This window comes from Grampus griseus, assembly GCF_964374135.1.
Source record: "Grampus griseus genome assembly, chromosome: 6".
NCBI lineage: Eukaryota > Metazoa > Chordata > Mammalia > Artiodactyla > Delphinidae > Grampus > Grampus griseus.
Genome location: NC_139000.1, coordinates 47,711,820 through 47,736,984, shown reverse-complemented (window position 1 = coordinate 47,736,984; position 25,165 = coordinate 47,711,820).

Here is a 25,165-nt window from a genome sequence, read left to right as displayed (position 1 = left end):
CCACTTGATAAGTTACTGAATATCTCAGTATCTCAGTTTCCTCATATAAAAAGTAAGTATAATGAAAGGATTGTTATTAAGGTTAAATTTAAAGTATATAAAGCAGTATGTAGCATATGGCAGATACTCAAAGAAGTTAGCTCTTTTTATATTCTAATAACTCGTTTTTGCTCTAGATTTTTTTAGTCTTCATGCCTGTGGTGTCACAAATTCCTTCTAAAGGGCACAGCCCTACTTACCCACAGCCCCAGCACTGGGAAGCCATCGATGGATGATGGATTAGACAAGGATAAAGGCACTTGACATAAACACAACAAGTCCACTGTACACAGATGAGCTGGGCCAATCTTATTCTCAGGCAATTTGTATTCTGGAAATGGTGAACAAATTAAGTAGTTTGAAGATAGGCCAATTTTTTTTTTTAATGTCATGAAGGGGAGAAGTAGAGTTGGAATTATGAGGGATAAAGGCACCATGAGATAGAAGGAAAGAGTTTGGGCTTATCTTCTTGGTTCCTAACTTCTCATCTCCATTCTATTTAAAGTTTTAAAATACTTTCCAATATGGTTTTCCAAAGGCATGTGGGTCAAGTGTGGCCCTCATCTCAGTCCTTTTAAGACATTTGAGGCCAGTTACTCTTTTTAGCAGTGTCTATGTTTTCCTAAGTCTACTCCACTCAGCTCTCTCATCTACTGACTTCATTGTTTCCATTTTACTTACTGTATGCCTATTACTTCTGAATCATAATTTCTGTCACTTCATAACTCCATCTTGTCTCATAAGCACCAAAAACTTTGTCTTATTAACCATTCAATTATTGAAGGAATGAATGAATAAATTAATTTATTATGTATGTTTATTTAGAGCACCCCGCTCTTATGAACACCAAAGGCAGTGCTTGTGTGGTCTGGTAACAGGGATATTGAGAAGGATCCCCTATCCTTCCTCCCGTGACCCTCCATCTGGGAGAATAAATTTTGTCTTCTACAAAGTTATAAGGTGCTTTCCTGAGAGCAGATTTTGAAAACTGAATGGCATTAGAGATCCAAAGAAGACAACACAGTGTGAAGAGAGTTACTAGAAGAAAAGATAAACTGAAGGCCCTTCAAGCCACCATATACCTGCTGATAGTTCTCCTCCATCATGTGTTGCTAAGTGAGTAAACTGTCTTCCATTCAGCTCTGTGTCTCCGATTTTTGAGTTTTTGGTTGTTAGGTCAGAAACGTGTTATTACTTTGTAGCAAATAATTTAGCAAGGAATAATTTTGGTTTTAGAAGTTCAGTGTTATAGAGCAATAGTTATAGAGAAAAATCTATTTTTGCAATTTAAAGGCTCTGCCGTAAGTATTCATTAAAAATTTCCTATCCAAAATATTTGCTTTTGCATGAGAAATGAACCACTCAAGCGCAGGGGTCTCTACAGGGAATCAGGGAAGTCAAGTCAGGCAGTGTGGATTATATATTATGAATTATTTGTCATTTCATTTATTCATGTATTGAATACCTACCATAAGCAGGTCAACATGCTAGTTGCTTAATTACTAGGAATGGCATGAAGAGAATGTCTCCACTGCCAGCCTATAAGATTCTTGAAACCAGAATTTGTATATTGTATCCCCAGGACCTAGCACAGTGCCTGGTGGAGGGTTGGAATTCTTTATATATTTTCTGAAAAGAAGGAGGTATGTAATAAAGGCAGACCACACTCCTGAGAACTACACAGCCCATCATTTTATTCAAAATGGTAGAAAGAGGAGAATCTTACCAAGTCCATTTGGTTGACGAGGCTAATTTTCCTATAAGCTGTATCTTTTCCTGCTACCCCTATCTCCATCAGAGTGTGCAGAGGTAGTCTCTGAGCACTGGCCACCCATCATTCTTAGCCCAGAGAGGATTGCCATCTTATTGATGACTGCCCTGAATGAATATTCTGAAGGCTCATTTTCTATACTGGTGCTTTCAAAAGTAATGTTTAAGTTTACCATTTTAAAAGAAGAATATTTGCAAGCCCAGATGAGGCTTTTTCTGAAGATGCAATGAGCCACTTGGATGAATATTATATGTGAATTCAGCTAAGTGTTCAAAGAAAATCACTCCCTGAAGAATCAAGCTAAGTTGATCTTCCAGCCATCCTTCATGTAGATGAGCCGTATGTAGCTTTTCCTTGCCCCTATTTACTTTTTAAGCCTATACAACTGAACAATTCCCAAATTAGTGTGTTTCTTAAAAAAGAATGGTCAGGTCTAGGGAGCAGCTCATGTTGTACTTAAGCTAATAAATTAGGGCTCTGTTTAAATAGTGCACTCATTCTTTATATCAGAGATATGAAATGATAAAATGAAAATGATGGATATTTTTAATATTTTTAATAATAAATTTTGGTCTTATAAGATGGTTTAAAATCCTCTCCCTAAGTAAGTACTGACTAAATAAATGAGGCATTGACTCAACAACTCAGTACGCAGACAGACTATCAAACAATGATCTAGAAAACTACAAATGGATTATAAAAATTGTGCCATCATCACTTTATAAGTCTACATGATTTCTTACTAATAACCTTAAAATATTTATAAATTTGGTTAAATATTATTTACTTGACTTCTATCATTACCATTGTTAAGTCTCTTGTCTGGTCTACTGTAATAACTCCCTGATTACATCTACATATATACACCCACACACATGCATACTTTCTGTTCAGTCATATTTCAGTAACTGACTATACCATGACCCATTTGCACAATTTAGAAACTTGCAAGTCATCTTTGAGGCCTCCCTTTTCTCCATCCCATATATCCTATCAATCCCCAAATCCTGACAATCTCATCCATCTGCTTTAATCTATCCCCGCCTGACTGGATTATTACCACAGCCTCTGAATAGATCTCCTTACTTCCATTTTTAGTCCCTTCCAACCCATTCTGCTCACTAAAGCAAGATTAAAGCTTCTAAAATGAAAATCTGATCATACAGTTTCTCTGCTTGAAACCCATGATGACGCCCTTTTCGCCTTTTGATAAAGTTAAAATTTTTAACATGCCTATAATGTGTTTCTGCCTACTCCTCCAGATTACTACTTTCCACTCTCTCCTTTTTCATTCTATACTCCAGCTATATTGAATGTTTTCTGGGTCCTGGCGGGCTCAGTGAATGGTATTGGTCACTTCTGGTTGTCTGTACATGTCATTCCCTTGCCTACAACACTCTCTGCCCTCTTATTTGCCCTGGTAATGCCTATACATCCCTCAAGTCTCAGCTGAAATGTAAGTCCTCTAGTAAGTCTCTGATATTTTCCCTGACCTCAGAGAACGTTGTTCTCCCTTGTCATGGGTTCTGTGTCTCCTTCCACTGTACATATTTCATTGAGTTGTATTTCCTTGTTTAATCAGCTGCCATCTTTGCCAGGTTACAAGCTTTGAAGAGCAGAGGCATCTTCCATCTCTCTTTCTATTTTAACCCCTTCATCGAACACATAGCCAGGCACTTAATAATGTTACATAAATGAACACATGCCTGCCAGAATAGCTCTCCCAGAGTACAGCTTTCCCTTCAACAAAAGCATTTTAGCAGATTCAGAAGAAAGATCCAATAGATTTACCTAGGCTATTGCCTTTGAGCCACCTCATATACTGTGTTTCTAGAAAATTCTATGTTCCCCACACCTAATCTTCACTTTTCTGCTTATTTCCTTTTTTCATGCTGAAATACTAGTCCTGAGCATCTCTAGCTATTAAATCCTATCCATCATTCAGCAGCTAACCAAGGACTATTCACATTTTCAATTATTATTATTTCCTCCTCCTACAAGTTCAATCTCTTGTCACTCCATGCAAGACTAACTCTCTCTGCTATAACACTTAGTACATTTTTGATAATATATGCCACATTCTGCTTTGCACTGTAGTTAACTGTCTGTACATTTGCTATAGAAATAAACTGTAAGTTCCCTGTAGCATTTTTTTTTTCTGTACATCTGTCTTCTCTAACAAATGAGATCCTTAGAGAAGGAACGATGCCTCTTTCATTCATATCCTATAGCTAGTATAGTGCCTGGGGCATTGTACAGGTAGTGGGAGAGTAGAAAGTGGAGGCATTTCAGAGTCAGACATATTTGGATATTTGATATTGATCATGTTACTTAATATATGTCAACCTTGGTTTTCTCATTTGTAAAATGGGGATTAAAGGGCTGCTGTGAGTTAAATGAAGTAATATTTCTAAATGCTTTATCGTTTAATAAATATTAAGAATTTATTATGCATCATTAATTTGTTCAACAAATATTAATAAAGCACCTACCACGTGGCAGGCACTGCTGTGGGTGCTTGAGCGGCATCATTGAACAAAAGAGACAAAGATCTCCACACTTGTGAAGCTTACATTCTAATGGGAGAAAAGACAATAAACATAATAAATCAGTAAATTTCCTGGTATATTAAATGGTGATAAATGCCATAGAACAAATAGCACAGAGGAGGGGAGAAGGAGTTCAGAAATGCTAGGGATGGGTGGGAGTCATTATAACAATAAATAGGGCAGCCCAGATAGACCTTACTGAGAAGGTAATAGAGACAAATTTGAGCAAAGACTCAAAGACGTGAAGAAGGTGAGTGAGAGAGTGATCTATGTGGATATATGGAGAAATAGTGTTCCAGGCAAAGTGAACGAACAGCCAATATAAAGGCCTACGTGCAAACATGATGAGTATATTGCAGCAAGAGCCAGTGATTGTGTGGACATGGCAAAGCAAGGAGGAGAGGAACAAGACATGAGGCCAGAGAGGCAACAAGAAGTCACCTCTTACAGGGTTTTGCAGTCCACTGTAAGAACTTTGGCTTTTACTCAAAATAGTGTTGAACCAAAGAGTCACATGGCCTGATTTATATTTTCGCAGGATCCCTTTGGCTACTATGTCGAAAACAGACAGTAGGGGACAGGAGTGGAAGCATGGATATGAGACAATTGGCCATAACTCAAGAGAGGTTAGACAGAGTATGTTGAATCAGGGTGGTAGGAGTGAAAGTGGCCAGAGTCTGGATATAGGTTAAAGACACAGGTAACAGCATTTCTAACAGATTGGATGAGGGGTATGGGAGAAAGAAAGAAGTCAAAGATGACCCACTATTTTTTTACTTGAACGTCTGGAAGGATTTGTTCAGCATTAGTTGAGATGGGAATACTGAAAGTAGAGTAGGTTAGGGGAGATTAAAAGTTCAATTTCAACATGTTAAGTTTGAGATGTCTTTTAGACATCTGTATGGAGGTGCTGAGTGGCTATATGAGTCTGAAGTTAGGAACTGTTGTCTGGGCTGAAAATACAGATTTAGAATTGTGGGCATATAATGGTATTTAAAGCCACAAGCCACAGGAATGATATGGTGGCAAATGAAAAGCTTCTGCAGGTGGGAAGCTTATAGTCTAGAGACGGAACATAGTAACTACTCACAGAGTATCTGTCCTTTTCCGCAAACAGTGCTCCTCAGTGTATGCTTTGTAGAGCATTAGCATTAGCACTCCCTGGGGACACTGTTAAAAATATAGATTTCTGGGCCTCATTCCTAATCCAATGAATTAGAAATTCTGAGGGTGGATCCTGAGAACACTTTACATAAGCCTTTCAGGTGATACTTCCATGTGTTATTTGAGAACTACCCTAATGGGACCTTAAATATTTATTGAACTCATTCACATTTTTAGGTTTTAATTTCTATTTAATGACAATGTGACACTCATCAGTTCAATGTGATTTCATTTCTAATCATAATTGTGAGGCTGAATTTCAATCCATATCTTACATATTAGTGCTAATATTTCCAAGCTGTTGAGTATCACACTGTGAAAGCTCAAATGATGGATGGCAGGGAAAAAACCCAAGTGGTTCCCTGATCCTAACTTCCTCTGCTAGCATGGGGAGAGAACACCGGCATTATACAGTGTGCCAGCAAGAGGGAAGAGAATCAGGGTTCGGTTTTTTGTTTTTCTTTTCCTTGTTTTCTTTGTCCTGGGCTCTCCATGGGAGGCAAGGCCAAATGATTTCTCAGAGGTCCTCCCAGTTATATCATTCCATGATTTCCTCCCCTGAGGTTTCTACAAGGAGCACTGTGGAAATCATCGCCTACAGCCAAGGGTGATCGCTCACACAAGCACACATTTTCAATTTCCAGCCCAGGGCATTCAGACACAGTCTGTAGCTAAGTGGGCAATCCCAGGGGCTTCATGCAGCCACCACCAGACACAAATAGCCTGGCCACAGCCTGTTGCTGGCCCTTCAAAGAAAATGCTAAGTATTTTTCCAAGAAACCTGTGAATATGTGAGCCAGGAGGACAGAACAAGAGAGTAGAGGATCAGAGGTATTTTGAACTGAAGTTGGTTATGCTTTACCAAAGAGTTTGTGTTAATGCAACCAGCATCTCAGTCCCTACCTTGCCAAGCTCTATTCAGCTCGAAGAGTGAAAACTTTTTATCTTCAGCGTTAGTTCCAACCTAATTCATATCTGATCAGGAATAAGTTTTGCTCCTCCAGGAAGTGAACCCTGGTTACCTACAGGTCCACAAAATTGCAAGTTTCCCTTACCCTCTTTTTACTTTGCCCCAATTTATGATGGGATTCTGGTATAATTAGCATCCCCATTCCCTCAAAGGGCAAGAACCCTGTCTCCAAAGTCAGTTGGTATGGATGGGATAGGGAAAGGAAGGATAGAGCCAAGCCTGCCATGCTGCCTATCTTTTGTCCCAGCCTTCTCTCCTGGAAGATTAGACCTCGTCCTCAATATCTCTGGCTGATGGCTAGAAGCCTCTGCTGTATTTGCCAATCCCCTGGAACCACAGTGTTTCACTCATCAGCTTTGATCATCACTCCCTTGCTGAAAATGACTCTATTATGTCCCACTAAAGCAACAGTTCTAAACTTGGGGGTATATCAGAATCACCTGAAATGCTTGAGAAAACACAGGTTACTAGGCCCCACCCCCAGCGTTTCTGACTTAGTAGGTATGAGAAGAGCTAGAGGGGCTGCGTTTTGAGCAAGATGCCAGTGATTTCAGTCTGAGGACACACTTTGAGAACATCTGCATAGAGAACTAGATCACTTAAATCTGGAAAGAAGCCTATGGGTAGCTTGTGTTTGAGGGCATAGATAGATAATTAATAAAGTTAATATTTATTAAGGGTATTGTGTTAAATACTTGACACTTTTCACTTACCTCACACCACCCTATAAATTGAGTATTGTTGTTATTAATAATACAATATTAATGTTCCCATATTACTTGGGAATTTTGGCTTAGCAAGTTCATATACACAGTAGATGGTGGAGTTTGGTCCTGACTCCTCAGATGTCACTTTTTTGGTAACAACTACATGTATTTCCCTATATGTTGTACTTCTGCTACTCTCTGCTGGTCAATGCTACAGTCAGGAGCCAAGGCAAGCCCCCCAATCCTGCTCACTCACCAGTTCCTCCCCTCCTCAACCATCAGTGCTGTCAAGGTCTCAACATGCCTCAAAGACAGACTCACCCAAGTTATGACCATGCTCTGTTCTTCAGGATTTCCACAGCAACAAAATAATCAATAAACATGCCCAGAATGCAAATTATTTAATTTAGTTACCACACATTAAACCACTGAATGAACCAATATAACTTAATATTAGCCACATCTGTATGAATGTAGTAACTGCTCCATTGACAGACCTCTGGCATACTGCCTGTCTTTGAGGTACATGCTATAGTTCAGCAGCTGGAAGCGTAGACATTCCTCATCTTGACTGCCCAGTTCCTTTGAGTGTTGAACACACAGCCCTATCCATTGTAAGCTACATGTATTTAAACCTACCAAAATATAATAGCAAATTAAAGGACAGAGGCTGCTAGGGAGGCACCCAGGAGGAGAGGAGGGAATCTCCAGGTCAAGCAAAACATGATGGAGAGGGAGAGGCAACCATGTTATTCTTCAAAGGAGTCTATCATAATCAAAGTGTATATTAAGGATCTGAGATGAAATTATTATAGTTTAAGCCCAAGTAGATTTAAATATGGTGAAATTGTCAACTTGTACTTTTTTGAGGACAGAATCTGTGTTTGAGTCACCTCTCCCTCTACAATCTTGAATTATGTTTGCACATATTAGGGACAAGTAAAAATCTAGTGAGTGAAGAAGGTAAGGGAAGAAAATGAAAGGGAAGGGAAGGAAAGAGAAGAAAAAAAAGAAAGGAAAAAAAGAAAATGGAAGACAGAAAGGATATTGTTGTAGCCATTGGCAAGGTTTTCATTAAATCACCGAAGTAAAAAACACACTTCTTCTCCAAAATTACCTTGACACCAAAACCAGGTAAGGACACCACAAAAAAAGAAAATTACAGGCCAATATCCCTAATGAACATAGTTTCAAAAATCTGTAACAAAATATTAGCAAACCAAATTCAACAATACATTAAAAAGATTGATCATACACTACGATCAAGTGGGATTTATTCCAGAGATGTAAAGATGTTTCAAAATCTGTAAATCAATCAATGTGATACATCACATTAACAAAACAAAGGATAAAATCATGTGGTCATCTCAATAGATGCAGAAAAAGTATTTAACAAAATTCAACAGCCATTTATGATAAAAATTCTCAAAAAGTGGATATAGAAGGAACATGCCTCAACACAATATAGGCCCTATAGGACAAGACCACAGCTAAAATTATACTCAATGATGAAAATCTGAAAGCTTTTCTTCTAAGATCAGGAATAAGACAGTGATGCCCACTTTTATTCAACATAGTATTGGAAGTCCTAGCCAGAGGAATAAGACAAGAAAAAGAAATAAAAATCATTCAAATTGGAAAGGAAGAAGTAAAACTATCACTATTTGCAGATGACATGATTTTACATACAAAAAACTAAAAAGACTCCACCAAAAAACTTTTGAACTAATAAACAATTTTGGTAAAGTTTCACAACACAAAATCAATATACAAAAATTTGTCATATTTCTGTACAACTAATAACAAACTACCTGAGAGGGAAAATTTTTTAATTCCATTTACAAGTGCATCAAAAAGAATAAAATACCTAGGAATAAATTTAATCAAGGAGTTAAAAGACTTGTACTCTGAAAACTATAAGAAAATGAAGAAGGAAACTGAAGATAATACAAATAAATGGAGAGATATTCTGTATTCATGAACTGGAAGAATTTATATTGTTAAAGTGTCCATACTACCCAAAGTGATCTACAGATTCAGTGCAATCCCTATCAAAATTTCACATGCATTTTTCAGAGAAACAGAGCAAACAATCCTAAGATTTGTATGGAACCACAAAAGACCCTGAACAGCCAAAGCAATCTTGTGAAAGAAGAACAAAGCTGGTGGTATCATGCTCCCTGATTTCAAACTATATTATAAAGCTATTATAATTAAAACAGTATGGCACTGGCATAAAAACAGACACGTAGCTCAATGGAACAGAATAGGAGCTCAGAAATAAACCCATGCATATATGGTCACCTAAGTTACAACAAAGGAGCCAGGAATATACAACAGGAAAAGGAAAGTCTCTTCAATAAATGGCTTTGGGAAAACTGAACAGCCAAATGCAGGAGAGAATGAAACTAGACCACTATCTTACACCATTCACAAAAATTAACTCAAAGTGGATTAAGGGCTTGTATGTAAGATCTGAAACCATAAGATTCCTAGAAGAAAGCATAGGCAGTAAACTCCTTGACACAGGTCTTGGCAGTGATCTTTTGAATCTGACTCTAAAAGAAAAAGCAACAAGTGCAAAAATAAATAAGTGAGACTACATCAAACTGAAAAGCTCCTGCATAGCAAAGGAACTCTTCAAAAAAATGAAAAGTCAACCTACTCAATGGGAGAAAATATTTGCAAATCATATATCTGATAAGGGGCTAATACCCAAAATATATAGCTGGTCCCCAACTTACGATGGCTCAACTTACAATTTTTCATTTTTATGATGGTGTGAAAGCAATATGCATTCAGTAGAAACCATACTTCGAATTTTGAATTTTTATCTTTTCCCAAGCTAGCAATATGTGGTATGATATTATCTCATGATGCTGGGCAGAGAAAGCAAGCTGCAGCTCCCAGTTAGCCATGCAATCACAAGGGTAAACAACTGATACAGTTACAACCATTGTGAATGCATGCAATCATTCTGCTTTTTACATTCAGTACAGTATTCAATAATTTACATGAGATATTCAACACTATTATAAAACAGGCTTTGTGTTAGATGATTTTACCCAACTATAGGCTAATGTAAGTGTTCTGAGCACATTTAAGGTAGGCTAGGCTAGGCTAAGGTATGATGATCAGTAGGTTAGGTGTATCAAATGCATTTTCAACTTAGAATATTTTCACCTTACCATGGGTTTATCAGACGTAACCCTATCATAAGTCAAGATAGAGCTGTATAAATATTTATATATATATACATATATATATGAATATATATATACATATATATGTATATATATAATGGAACATTAGTCATAGAGAAGAAGGAAATCTTGCCATTTGTGACAACATGGATGGATCTCAAGGGCATTATGATAAGTGATATAAGTCAGACAGTGAAAGACAAATACTGTATGATTTCACTATATATGAAATCTGAAAAACAAAACAAATGAAATGAAACTCATAGATACAGACAGCAGATTGGTGGTTGCCAGAGGGGAGAGGGGTAGGGAGGGTGGGAAAAATGGGTGAAGAGGGTCAAGAGGTACAAACTTCCAGTTATAAAATAAATACACATGGGGATGTAATGTACAGCATGGCGACTATAATCAGTAAGATGATATTGCACATTTGAAAGTTGCTGAGAGTGAATCTTAAAAGTTCTCATCACAAGACAAAAATATTGTAACTTGGTATCATGATAGATGGTAACTAGACTTATTGTGGTGATCATTTCACAATGTATACAGATATCAAATCATTATGTTGCATACATGAAACTAATGCAATGTTATATGTCAATTATACTTCAATAAAAATGTAAACAAAAGAAAACACAACACTGCCTCTTCTAAGCCATCCTGTCTCCTTTTTGCCTATGCTGATTATGTCTCTCCTTTTCAAGATTTATACTATAGTAAAGGTTTTCTTTCCTCTAATACACCTAACCAACTTCTATTTCAGTCAATTAGATTAAAGTTGTATATTCAGAGCCTGTCTTCATCACTTTTAACAAAAAATAGATACTATTCATCTCTGGATACCTTGTAAAGCACGTCTTTTATCCTTGCCATCTCTCAGCAGCCTACCACTGCTCTCTACTTTTCTACCATTGCAATCCCTGAAAAATGTTCATTACATAGAATACTAGGTATAGGTCAATGTAGTTCTCCAGGAAGAGAAGCAAAAAAAAAGAAACCTTACTTCTTGTTAAATGCTTGTTAGTGTGAAAGCACAATAGATTTGTTGAGTTCTTTGGTTTTGTTTTGTTTTTTAATAAAACAGAGGTAAGGTCAGCCTACACTGGATGTGAATTTGTTTTCTAACCAAGTAATGAGTCACTCTAAATAGGAACATTAATTTATTTGCACTTATCAGGGTGGGAGGATGGGGACAGGTGTATCACCTAAAAGTAATGATCAGGAGGAACTTCTATGAAAAAGTTAATACAGGCAATCCTGCCTTATAACTTTGTCAGAAATAAAAATTCAGGAACTTTGTGTCACATGTGAATGGAGAAAATTGCATTATAATGTAACTCACTTCTTGTTTTATTTACACCTAACACAATAAATGGCTCCCCTGAGGATGGTGAACCAGAGCAACAGCATCACTGGGGAACTTGTTAGAAACGCAGATTCTTAGAGCCCACCTCATACCTACCAGATCAGAAACTCTGGGGAGGAGGAGACTCAGCACTCTGTGTTTTACCAAACCCTCCGAGCCATCCTGATTCATCCTAAAGTTTAAGAAGCACTGCTTAACGAGTTCTACTTTTATAAAGAATGAAGTATCAATCAACCTTAATGTGAGTTAATTAGGTGTGTGCGGCTTTATCTGTCTGGCTAGTGTTAGCAGCTCTGTTGATTCTTAATAAAGGATGTACAGACCAGGAGGTGATCTAGCTAGAAAGCTCTGTGATGGAGCCAAGGCCATTAAGTTCAACAATATGACCGGCCACCAGATGGCTGTTTCAGCCTTCCAACTTCATCTGACAACATCCATGACCCAGGACTGAGGAACTCTAAGAAACATTTTCACGTGTGGGCTGACTGCCAGCCACCTGGTTTTGATTTTGCCATGGAATAAAAATGAAGCAATTAGCTTCCTGTTGCTAAATGGACTTCTCCTGATGCTTCTTACCCATGTATTTTTCCCCTGTTGAGCCTTGCTGTGATTAATTTGGAGTTTTATTTTCCCACCCTGCATTCTACATTCTTAATAAATACAAAGATGGCTCTGTTGGAAGGATCTGAAGCTACAAACACCACACCACTCGATATCTGTCCAACACTGAGCTGCCCAGATCTAATATCACAGCCCACAAAACTCACAAAAATAAATCTCTCTCAAGTTCTTTTCCATTTATTTATTTAGATACTTCTCCCAGATATTAATTCTTTCTAATCTGTTTTATTTATGTTATGATAAAGAACTCATTCTTGCTGAAGAAGAGACTGATATTTACTTTATTTCTTCAATAAGATAGAGGATTGGCAAAATATGGATACAGGCTTTTTACTTCTTTATATCTATTTCTCTACTTTTAACCATAACATGCAGAAGTAAAAATATTATCAACATACCATTGTGGGGATAACCTGTAAAAATATTAATTCCATAAAATATTACCCTTGGTCCTCAAATATGCATTGATTTCATCCACCTCTGGCATTTTCAGACATACCTCTTTTTTCCAATATTTTTACTCTTAGATTCTGACCCTTCCTGCCTTTGCAGCATATTTCAATGCAAAGTCATAACTCTAAAATGATAAAAATAAGTTTCATGCTTGACTGTAAAATCAGCCTCAGTATTTCAGAGTCGTAACTCCTATGTACACATATCTATGTCTTTGTATAGCAATATTCTCCAAGTAAATCATGTTTCCATTAGTTTCTATGGAGTGTGTGTGTGTTTATGAGGATAATTCCCCAAACAGGCAGCCCTATGATGTCCCAATTCAAGCACTTTTCAACAAGGGCTAAAAGTAATAACAACATAGCCCTACTCTTCTACTCTTGAAGAATTCATGTCATCGGCACATTCAGGTACAAGAGGACTCTTTCCTGAGAAAACTGGGCAGCTCATTTTCTGAGATTGTGGTGCTGGGAATCATCTATAATCAAAACGTTTGATTAAACTAATGCCTAAATGAATTAAGAATATTTGAATGAAGTGATGAATAAATGGAATACTGGCAGCTGAATTTGTTGCTATGGGCAGAGGCCTCCCAGGACAGTATCTTGAAATAGTTTGAGTATTTTCTTGCATTTCTAACAGTGCTGTCCTGCTTCATAATACCTACTCACAGCGCTCCCAGGGTTGGCTGCTCAGAACTCTCGCTCTCTCCTAAACCCCCGCCCCCTTCCGCTGCAGTGTCTTTCCATGGGCAGCCTTCCTTAGAGTAAACACAAGCGTAAAGTAATGTATAAAGTTCAAGACATTCTATGACACCTAATCCAGACCAAGCCTGACTCCTGCCTCTGAGCCATAGGATGCCAAGGATCAGCCAGGTATGAAAGAATATCTTCCTTCCCAGGACATTGAGGAGAAAGTTACTTTCAAAGAAGAAATTCCCTTCACCTTAGTTGATGGGTACAAAATGGAAACAACTGAGAGGAAGTGAAGGCAGGGAATAAAAATGTCTTCATTCTGCCATGGGAGAGATTAAAAGACTAAAATGATGGGGAGAAAAGTGTGAGAATGAATTACGTTACCTTGGAGGCCAAAGACAAATAGCCTACCAGAAAGGTACTTAGAATTTGGCTACAGAAAACCAAATAAAACAATATTAAAATAGATTCCCATAAAAATCTTTTGATTTCATTTTTGTTCTTGGTGTATAAACCAGTATTTACATGTTATAAGAACACGTGTATTAAAAGGTTCAAAATTAAGAGGTTCTGGGCTTCCCTGGTGGCGCAGTGGTTGAGAGCCTGCCTGCCAATGCAGGGGACACGGGTTCGTGCCCCGGTCTGGGAAGATCCCACATGCCGCGGAGTGGCTGGGCCCGTGAGCCATGGCCGTTGAGCCTGCGCATCCGGAGCCTGTGCTCCGCAACGGGAGAGGCCACAACAGTGAGAGGCCCGCGTACCGCAAAAAAAAAAAAAAAAAAAAAAAAAAAATTAAGAGGTTCTGAATTATCAATTCCTTGAAACAGAAGAACAATTTCCTTTCAAGTTTAAAGTAATACAGTAAAATCTAGAACCCACCAGAAATACCTTATTAATATCAAATGTCATGTTACCGGATATTCACCTGGAGATGCTGTTCCTTTTAAAATCTTTCAGATGAGAAAAGGACAGAAACCCAGACTTAGAGAGAAACTGAAAATAAAGATTTTTGTTCCAAAGTAGCAGAGTTGACACTCTTGATGATGGTGGTCTTTTGACTTCAACAGATCATAATAAAGTCCTATCATCTTTACCCCATCTCCATAACTCTGCTCAAGTCAGTGAGCAAAGAAATCATGTAAAAAGTGCATGAGAAATAAGCTGAGAGCATCAGCTGTGACGTTTATCTGGACCCCTCCAGGGATTTTGGTCATGGCTTTCTCCACCTAATCTTAACACAGGTCTAATGATCCTAAGAAGAGAGGCTCTAGGCAAGTTGTCACTTTTAAATTAATCCGCTTTCAGGCAGAGAAGTTCCTATAAAATATTATTACTGTTTTCATTTCTGGTTCCCAGTGAAAAATAACGCAAGACTGGTTTTCTCTGCACATTCTTCCAAAACATGCAAGACGTAAGAACTTTCACATGTTCTAGACTATGAATTCTTAAAATACATACTTATAAATACCTATATATTATGTAGACAACATGGAAATGCGTGGAGAACATTGTTGTTGGAGACCGAAATACTGGGTCTGGGTACCAGCTCCAGCGCCGTATGATGGGAGTGAATCTTTGACTTCTCTGAGCTTTAGTTTTCAGATTTATAGGAATGCTTTCCATTCCCACTTGGCTTGGTTGTCACAAGGCTCTAATAGTGAGGAATAACCTGTGAAATCACTTCATACCCTATAGAATGTATAGAAATTACAGTATTACTATGCTTACTTCTCACTTGTGTTCATGTTTTGTTCACGTAAGAGTGTCAGGATTTTTTATAGTACTTGTGTCTCTTTGACGTATGTCTTTTGTTGTTGGTTAAACCTTATTTAAGATCCTCACATTAGAATATATGATCAATTAATCAAACCCTTTGGTAAATCCTTTATAAAGCATTTGCTTGGTTTTAAATCTAGTTTTTCTCACAGTCTGCTTAATGCAGGGTAATCTAAGATTTATTATTAAAGCAGGTTTCCTCAACCTCAGCACTACTGACATTTTGGGCTAGATCATTCTTTGTTGTAGGGACTGTCCTGTGCATTGTACAATGTTCAACAGCATCCCTGGCTTCTACCCAGGAGATGCCAGTAGCAACCCCTCCTGTGCACACACACACACACACACACACACACACATTCAGTTGTGACAACTGAAAACATCTCCAGACATCGCCAAAGGGCACACCTGGGAAGCAACACTGCCCCTGTTTGAGAACCACAGCTGTGGAAGCAGAGTATGTAGAGAAAGGAGGGGAAAAGATTTGAAGAGGATTTAGGAATCCTGGATTCTAACCCAACCCCAGCCCTGCCTCTGGCTCTGCAAGCTTGAGCAATTTACTAACTTTTCTGAGCATGTTTCCACATCTGCATGAAGCAGTTGGACAGATAACCTTTAAGAGACCTCCCAGCTCCAATGTTCTATAGCTTTTGTGTATTCATTTACTGATTTTCTCCATGAATAGATTTGTCTTTTCAAGAAACTGAGACTTTATGTCTTTTATGTTACAAGAAGGACAGCTTCAATGTTATTAATGTACACTTCATAAAGGCTTTTTATTTGGCTGGCATAATTATGTTTCCACAATTCCATGTTTGTGTTCCACAGTTCCTACAGCTGGCACCTCATCTAATCCACTGCATTTCTAAGAAAAGAGAAGGAACCCACATAAGTAGACCTGGAAGGAGAGTGATCTCCTAGGTAACTATATACTTCTTGTCTGGTTATTAATTGTGCTTCCTTTTATCTAAAACATCCATTTGTTGCTAGCTGTGAGTCAAACTTCTAAAGAAAAGATTATATTCTGCATCACTTTGAACCAATTCTTTTCTCCAAAAGAAAATACCAAAATAAACAAACAACTTTGCTGGTTGACTTCAGGGGCAATACGAAAAAGGTCTAACATTTTTTTTCCCACTCAAAGATAATGCTCAAAAATGAGAGACACGTAGTCCCCACCTTAAAGTACTAAGACTTTATGAATTACCCACAGTGAATCTCCCACAATGATCCTACTTCAATGACAATAAAACCCTTCTCCAGTTTGACCTCAGAATCTGCTGTTAATGGGGTCTCCGTCCTTCTTTCCCTTCTCTAAGCTTGTCCCTCATTGCCACAGCCCCATTCTCTGCAGGAACACTACCCCAGTAAGAATCAGAAGGCCATGGAGTGATAAACCTCCAGCCCAAGGAACCTGTGGTGAGTTAGGATTGAGAGTCCTGGGCTCTGGATAATACAGAGATCCAAGGACATGTGACAGGGCGATTAGGGTTGATTTGGTCTGGGCTACATTGTAGGTTCCATCATGTCTGATGAAGGGACTTAAGAACCTAACTTCTATTTACATCATTTTGTCTATGAGTATAGTTATTCAAAGTTCTAAACTACCTACTGATATTAGAATTTTAAAAATCTATGAAGATTTAAATAAGAATGGAATTGATCAAATAATAATAGGATTTACATTTTTTAATCCATAAAGAAAAATTGGGCTTTAACCTACAAATAAGTTTGGAAGATCTTTGTGTAAGCATAAAGATCTTCTACTTTCAAAATAGCTCCTAAAAATATACCACTGGTATATATTAAAAAAAACAAGAAAAAGAAAATGCATTCCTCCCATTTCCCCTCCATGAAAAGCTAATGTTATTTTCCTTTCTAAAGTGTAATTGAAATGTTCTCAAGACCAGTTACTTCATTGGACAGTTTCCTTTTACAGTTAAGACCATTCCCTCAGATTAATCTTGAGAAAACTTGGCTTATTTTCATGTGCAATGACAATTACACCTTACTGTGCTTTTGAGATGTACTTTATGAAGCAAAGAGGCCATAGTGAATGTCCATTTTCAAATGGAATAACAATTCCATTTTGCCCAGGTTTTACCAGATTATTAGGCATTGTGTCTACCATGAATCATTACCACAAACTTTGCCATATTAGGTAGGGACCAGTGACTGGAAGGCCCTCTAACGATGTCCCCTCCCTGATGTTCTGGAAAAAATCTACTCCAGACCTGTGACTCCTCTCAGTGGAATCAAGCCTTACTACTCACAAATAATATAAGGGTCACCTGGGGGAAAAAATTCATTCTAGGTTCTCACTGGCATCTGCTGTGACCTGCAGTCCTGCACTCTCCTCTTCGTGCTTCAGTTGTTAATTATGATCTCCTCTGGCCTCTTTAAATATATCAGCACTACATGTGTGAATTTTAGCAAAAGCATCCCTAACATTAAAGGGTTTCCCTTGTTTCTAGATTATGTCTCTTATGCTAATATAAGCAGATCATATGGCACCTCACAAAGAAAATAAAGACAATTTCATTTCATTCCACTGCAGTGTGATAGGCAAGAATAGCACTAGGCAAAATTATGAGATAGATAAATATCTTTAATTCCTGCTACCCTTCCACACCTATGTTCCTTTTGTAAGTGATTCCTGCCTTTAGCATCTCAGGGTTCTCAGTTAATCCTGGTCCTTCTGCTACAAAGAAGCTGATTAATGTACTCATATTGAATCATCCTGTATATTTGAGGATTCAACCACAGTTGAAAGTTTTCAATACAAAGGAATGAATTGGTAATGGTGGAATTTCAACTCTAAACTACATATTACTTGAGGAGATTTAGATTTCACCATCTAGACTGCACCTCCACATAAGTGTAGCAATGGTTTTAAGATGCAGGCAGGCTTCCCAAAGAGGATCTAAGGCAGCTTTCAAGATTTCTTCTCATCCTACTAAATTCAGTAGCCAGAAACAGTCAGGAGCCTATGTCAGTCTCATTCCTCCCTGTCCAGACCTAAAAGCTGAGTGGGATCTGAGAATGATGGGAAGGGTGATATAATTCTGGCTCGTATCATGTTTTCAACTGCAAGAACTCCATACTGCAGTCCCCCTTAGATAGACTTGGACAATCCTGGGAACAACCATCATATGACTAAAGGGCCTCCTGGAGAAGATAGCATGTGTGCAGGACTCTACTAGCTGGAAGAACATGATTCCGTGGCAGGAGAGAAGATGGCTGTAACTGTTACCAATGATGGGATGAGTGAGGAAAGGTGTGAGAGTTAGGGGAAAACACCTTTTATGCCAATCTTCAGCTTTCAAACAGTAGAAGATCTGGGCATTTCAGGCCAGCTGGATGCCTTCTACACCCAGATTACACTAACACATACCTCATCTTTCAAGAGCAGGGAGACAATAATGGAGTGGGGGACTGGACCATTCCTTCCTGCCAATGAAGAAAGCCACTGAGGACATGGCCTGCCCCAGCACTCAGTGTCCTTCTATGCCAGGGCAATGCCAGGGCAAGTTTTGCTAAGTCAGGTATTTCTTCCTCATTTTGGTAACAGAAAACTGACTGTAGAACTTACTGTATCTTCCTATTGTTTTGGCTGAACAGAGAATTTAAACCAAGTTGTTAGTTTAATCATAGCAAGTAACCAAGATTTTATACATTTTTTATTTGTACTATTTTCTCTCAATCTTGACTTCTTACTCAAATTGTTTTTAAATCTTCCTTACTTTTTATTGTTTGCTTGTTTATAATATGTTATTTTTAAATCTATCTTTATCTTAAGCTATTTCTACTTCAGGTCTTTTGTGTAATAAACCAGGGGATACATCCCGACACCAAGTTGGTAAGACATGTCACCCTGTATCTATGTGAGACAGTTCTGCTCTTTATCACAAAGGTCCAACGACGTCTATATCAAAGCGTGAGCTCATGACCACCTTAAAAAGAATCCCCTGTGGGATTTACTTTAAATGCTGATTTTCAGTCTCGTTCAAGATATACTGAATCAGAAACTCTAAGGTGGGTCCTGGGGATCTAAAGTTTTAATAAGCAACCTTGAATATACTTATTATCAATTCAAGTTAGAGAACCAATGATACGAGGGAAAAATATCTTTCTCTCCTGCATGCATAGTATGTCACAGACAAAAGTTAAAGAACGTTAGTATTAGGGACATGAATTGAAATTTGGAGGACTGGTTGTGCCTTACATTGCTTTACCATCCAAGTATCATGGGATTCCTTAATATAAGTTTATAGATCTCCAGCTTCTACAAATTCTGTATCCCAACTAGCATTAAGATATTCATAAGGATGCAAGGGTTAGTTGAATGTTTCAACAACTTATAAAATTGAAATGACTCATTTTGTAACCTGTCAGTGAAGAGTACCTGTATGTTTACAAAAAATTCAAGAGATCACAATGTTCCTGGCCAGAGTATAACCCTTTCCACTGTTGGCAGGTATAGATCATCTGCCAATGTTCTTCCTATCTCCAAAAGCATTTCTCCCTAGGGAACCATGCCCATGCTTCATTTGCATGATGCCATAATTTGGATCAAATTAGTTCCAATGGTGGCGATGGTCTGGTACCATTATTTGCAAACCAAGTGGTTTTTGCTTACCTGTTTTAAAAAGACAATGAATTTCTGAAATTAGAATTAACAGACTGGGACACCCTACCAAGAACTGAATATTTATACTAATTATGTCTTTATTTTCATTTGGTGTTTAGGTAACATGAGTGAGAAAATGTTTATTTGCTCCCAAATAGAGACACAAACACTAATTAAAGAGGAAAAGGTGAAATGTTATTTCAGTCAAAGGATGATTTAGTCTAATAACATTTAGGGCATTTGTAGCCAATGGAAATATCTCAGACTGAGAATGCTATTACTTTAAAATCATTTAATGCTCTTATCTGCCGATCATTCATTCATTTGTACTCTGTTATCACCAACTTGATGATCCCATTCAAAGCCAGCTGAATCTGTGTCTTGCACATTATGCCAGAAAATTCATTGTAATCCAGTATGCTAAACTTATTCATACTGCTGGATCATCAGTCTGTTAAAAGTCAAACCTTAAGTGAAATGGCAGACTAGAGTTTATTACTTCATGAGTCTCCTCTATAAGCTATCAAGGTCATTTTCAGGCTTTCCTCAAGCAGCAGAGTAGAATGTGGTAACTGGGTAAAATTTGATGTGCTAAATGGAATTCATTGGACCCTTAATTTATCCAAGAGTCCTTATGTGAACTTATCAGCCTCTTCACAGACTGAATGGTGAGAAATAACTGCAATGTCTGCTAAAGGTATCCTACTTGGAAAATAAATTTCTGTGTTCTGTCCCTCTCCACTCCTACTTGTGCAATTTCTATTCTTCCACTCTATTAATTTTACTCACTTTCTTGGCAATTTGGCTTCAGAAAATTCAGCATACAGGTTGGCCTAACGAAGAATAATTGCACTAATAACTAATATTTGGGCCTCCAAATGAAGACAAATGCAGCTAATCTGAGCCCAACACACAGTGAAAAGCCAAGCTCAATCAGACCTACTGCTTGAAACAGTTACCCAGCCAAGTTCAGCCTTGATCATATGACTCCCAGCCAACTCACAGACGTGAGAATTAATGAAAGCTTTTAGGTTTTAGCATTCAGGTTTATTACACAGCAATAGCTGACTGATACAGGGATCTTCTATGAAGTATGGCAATTTGCGTAACAGTAGACTTCCCAATAGACATGATGGCATTTGGCTTCAACCAGCATCATCTGTTAATCCACAATATATGATGGCCAGAGGGAAAAGGAGTTTGCTGAACATGTAAGGACCCTCCCTGGACCAAATGGTTTGAGTCACATCTGGCTGAGACGCAAGCAATGGTCCCCAAACTGTAATAATGGCTATAATTAAATATCCAAGAACATGTGAAAATTTTGTCATCACTGAGCTATCACTATAAAGATAGGAAAATATCTCACAATAGGCAGTGTAATCACTTAACCTCTCTGGGTCACTTTTTTTCAACTTCAAAATGAGATCAACAATAATACCTACCTTAGAGGATTGTTATGAAACACATTTCATGAAGTTAAACATACAACTACTATATAACCTAGTCATTCCACTTTTAGGTATTTATCCAAGAAAAATAAAAATATATATCCATACAAAGATTTGTACACGAAAGTTCATAGCAACTTTCTTTGTAAAAGCCAAAAACTGGAAGCAACCCAAGTGCCCATCAACAGATGAATAAAGAAATTGTATTACACCATACAATAGAATATTACTTAGCAATGAAAAAGAATGACATACAACAACACAGATAAATCTCAAAGTAATTATGCTAGGTGAAAAAAGCCAGACTGACAAAGTACATATTGTATGATTGCATGTATATAAAGCTCTAGAAAATGCACTAATCATAGTGACAGAAAGCAGATCAATGGTTGCATGGGGATAGGGTTGGGGGAAGGGCTGAGGGGAGGAGTGTGAAAAAGGTATTACAAAAGGGCAGGAGGAAACTTAAGTGCTAACAGGAAAATGTGATGGAACAATGGTAAATTTTGCCTACTTAGAATGGCCAGGACTAGTGCTTCTCAGTCTTTAACAGTGCACACAAGTCACTTGGGTATCTTCTTAAAATGCAGATTCTGATTCAGTAGACCTGGGGTGGGGCTGCCCACACTGCTATCAAGGTGGGTGAGTGGACAGATGGATGGATGCCCATGCTGCTATCGGGGGATCCAAGCTGGAGTAGCAAGGCTCTAGAACCACTTCTCAATGTGGTTGTCTATTATATTCACCTATGGAGTTTCAAAAAAAAAAATCACTGATGCCTGAAGATTCTGATTTAACTGATTTGGGGTGATTCCAGGGAATTGGTATTGTTTCAAAAGCTTCCCAGGTAATTCTAATATGCAGCTGAAGTAAAAAACCACTGGCTTAGGCTGTGATTGAAGCTATACAGATGGCATCTCCATGAGCTAAACTGTGTGCAAAAGAGGCACATGTCACTTTCCTCAGAGGTTAATAGCCCTGATAATTATAATAACAGTATGCTTGAAACAAGACTATTGTTTACAAAACCAAATCTGGCTAATATCTATTAGGTATTCCTATAATGCCACCCAACTCCGTGGTTACAAAGGAATTTTTCTTCATAGCTACCCCAGGGAACTCCATAGCACAGCATGACTCTGTTTTCCTTCCTCTTTCTTCCCCTTTACTCCCAGAGCCTCCTGTTGTCTCACCATCCTTAGGGCTCCCTGTTGTGGCCTCGTATCAGTGCCAAGCTGATCATTTATCCCAATATTCCCTCTTCAAATAAAATGAACATTTCTAGCACTTCAGCTGACAGGAATTGTTCTGTGTATCAATCAGAATTCAGTCAGAAAAACTGCAGCCACTCCACATTTTCCAAATTTGGAAATAGAGACATACATAGCCATCGGAAGTGTTGAGAGAACAAAGGGGTAGGAAAGCTGCCACCAATGAGCTCAACCTATGGCCCTTTTGTTGGAAAGTGGCTGTGAATCTCCAAAACTTCTGAAATGCTCCCACCAGCTTTCTCAGCCTTTGCCATGAAGTGAGTGGTTCTCAAGGAATTACCTAGAAGCTGCTTGGAACTGCTTGTTGGGGCACACATCTGTCCACTGCTGCATAGGGAAAAGAATGGTCTCTCCTTCTCCTCTTCCTTCTAACCTCCCACAAGTGGCTTTCATTGGCAGACCCTAACTAAGATCCCTATGACAAAGGGGATTCTGGGAAACATGGTTCCTTGCATTTAGAAGTGGTGGGGATACTGACTTGATAACATATAATGCAGCACATGCTGAATATTTTCCATCTGTGTCCTCAGATCCAATGTCCACGCTTACCTACTTACCCTAAGCCCTTGGAGGCTCCCTTGTCTCTGGCTACTGGTTGGACTTGGCTAATTGGAAGTACCAGAAAAAGTAGGAAGACAGCGAAGCCAGGGAATGTCTTGCCCAGGATCCCTCCCTGTCAAGTTGTCACAGGTTGGATGTGTCCCTCTCCACGAGGTCACAGCTCCTGTCAGAAGGCTGCCTCTATACAGCAACTTTGGGTAACAGGTAAATGCTTCCTCCCATTGCTCCTTCAGTCAAAGGAAGGTAAGACACTTTTTGGTTTCCCTAAGCCCTTTTTCCTTTTATTAAATGCTCTTCAGTTACTCCACATGTTTCTTGCTAGGTCTCTGACTCACAGATTAAAGGCTAGAAAAATGAATGAGGAAGGAGGGGAGGGGGAGTGAGGGGGTCTTTCCCAATTTAAGAGGAGGGGGATCAAAACACCCTTCCAGGGGGCTTCCCTGGTGGCGCAGTGGTTGAGAGTCTGCCTGCCGATGCAGGGGACGTAGGTTCGTGCCCCAGTCCGGGAGGATCCCACATGCCACGGAGCGGCTGGGCCCATGAGCCATGGCTGCTGAGCCTGCGCGTCCAGAGCCTGTGCTCCGCAATGGAAGAGGCCACAGCAGTGAGAGGCCCGTGTACCACAAAAAAAAAAAAACACCCTTCCATCAGAGATAAAGGCATCAAGATTGTACATGCCAACTCTTATGTGACAGCAACAAATTTCTCTAGGAGAGAATGCTCATTGCTTATCTTTGTTTTGGTTTTCCATCTTGTCAAAAGAACAAACAAAAAACATTGTTTAAAAAAAAAAAGAACGCGACTTATGCTTCCAAATTTAGGTAGCAATATTCATGTTTCAGCTTCTATCAGATTTCTGACAGTTAATAATTCATGTATTCCTCAGTTTCATCAGGACTGCATTGTGATATGGGAGCAAAATAATCTGGGGTTCGCAGAAGCTTATACAAAGTATAACAAATTATTAATTTTACATAATTTGATTAAATGATACTTTAAACATAATTTCTGGTCATATGTATAACATGGTATTTTACACATTGAAAACATTCAACAAATGGTTATTAGAAAAATTAATATGAGTCAATATATTAGTAAAAAAATGATGTCCATAACTGTAATGGCTCCAAAGTACGAGATATTATGTTATCTTCCAAATAATCGAAGAAGGGCCAAACATATGTTCCACTAATCAAGATATTTTTTCTCAGAGCATCTTACTTTCTAACCATGGCTATTACAGAGAAATTGCTATATACAGAATTTTGTAGTAATGAACAAAATATACTTGGGGGCAGAAAAATCAGATGAATAGTAGTACTGACAAATAAAAAATACCTCATATTTACAAAATGTCTTTTTTTTTGTTGTCCTGAATCATCACCCTTGTTATAGGAAGCAAACTGACTTAGACATATGATGATGTTAAAAACTCCTCTATTTCAGCATATTCTCTGGAACATTTACTATCTCTAACTACGCTGCAGAGACGTCATCTGCCCTGACTTATGGGCTCATTAGAAACCAGCAGTAATGGCTCCAGAGTTGAATCCCTTTGATTCATTATTCAGTATTGGTATATTTTGGTATAAAGAATCATAGGCATTTGAAACCTCTCTTTGAAATGAAAAATACCCAGAGTTTTTACTAGTGTTCAGCCATCTATTCAAATGTGTGCCCTTCTTAAGAGATTTAAAAGTAACTTTTGTAAATGAAAAATAGTATTTTTAAGATTTTTTTTCTCTTTGGATTATGTTTTGTTAGGAAGATCCTTGGATGCTGAATTTGTTACTGGTCTTTAGTATACTCTGTTCCAACTACTTAACTCAAAAAGCACATCCTCGGGCTTCCCTGGTGGCACAGTGGTTGAGAGTCTGCCTGCCGATGCAGGGGACACGGGTTCGTGCCCTGGTCAGGGAAGATCCCACATGCCGCAGA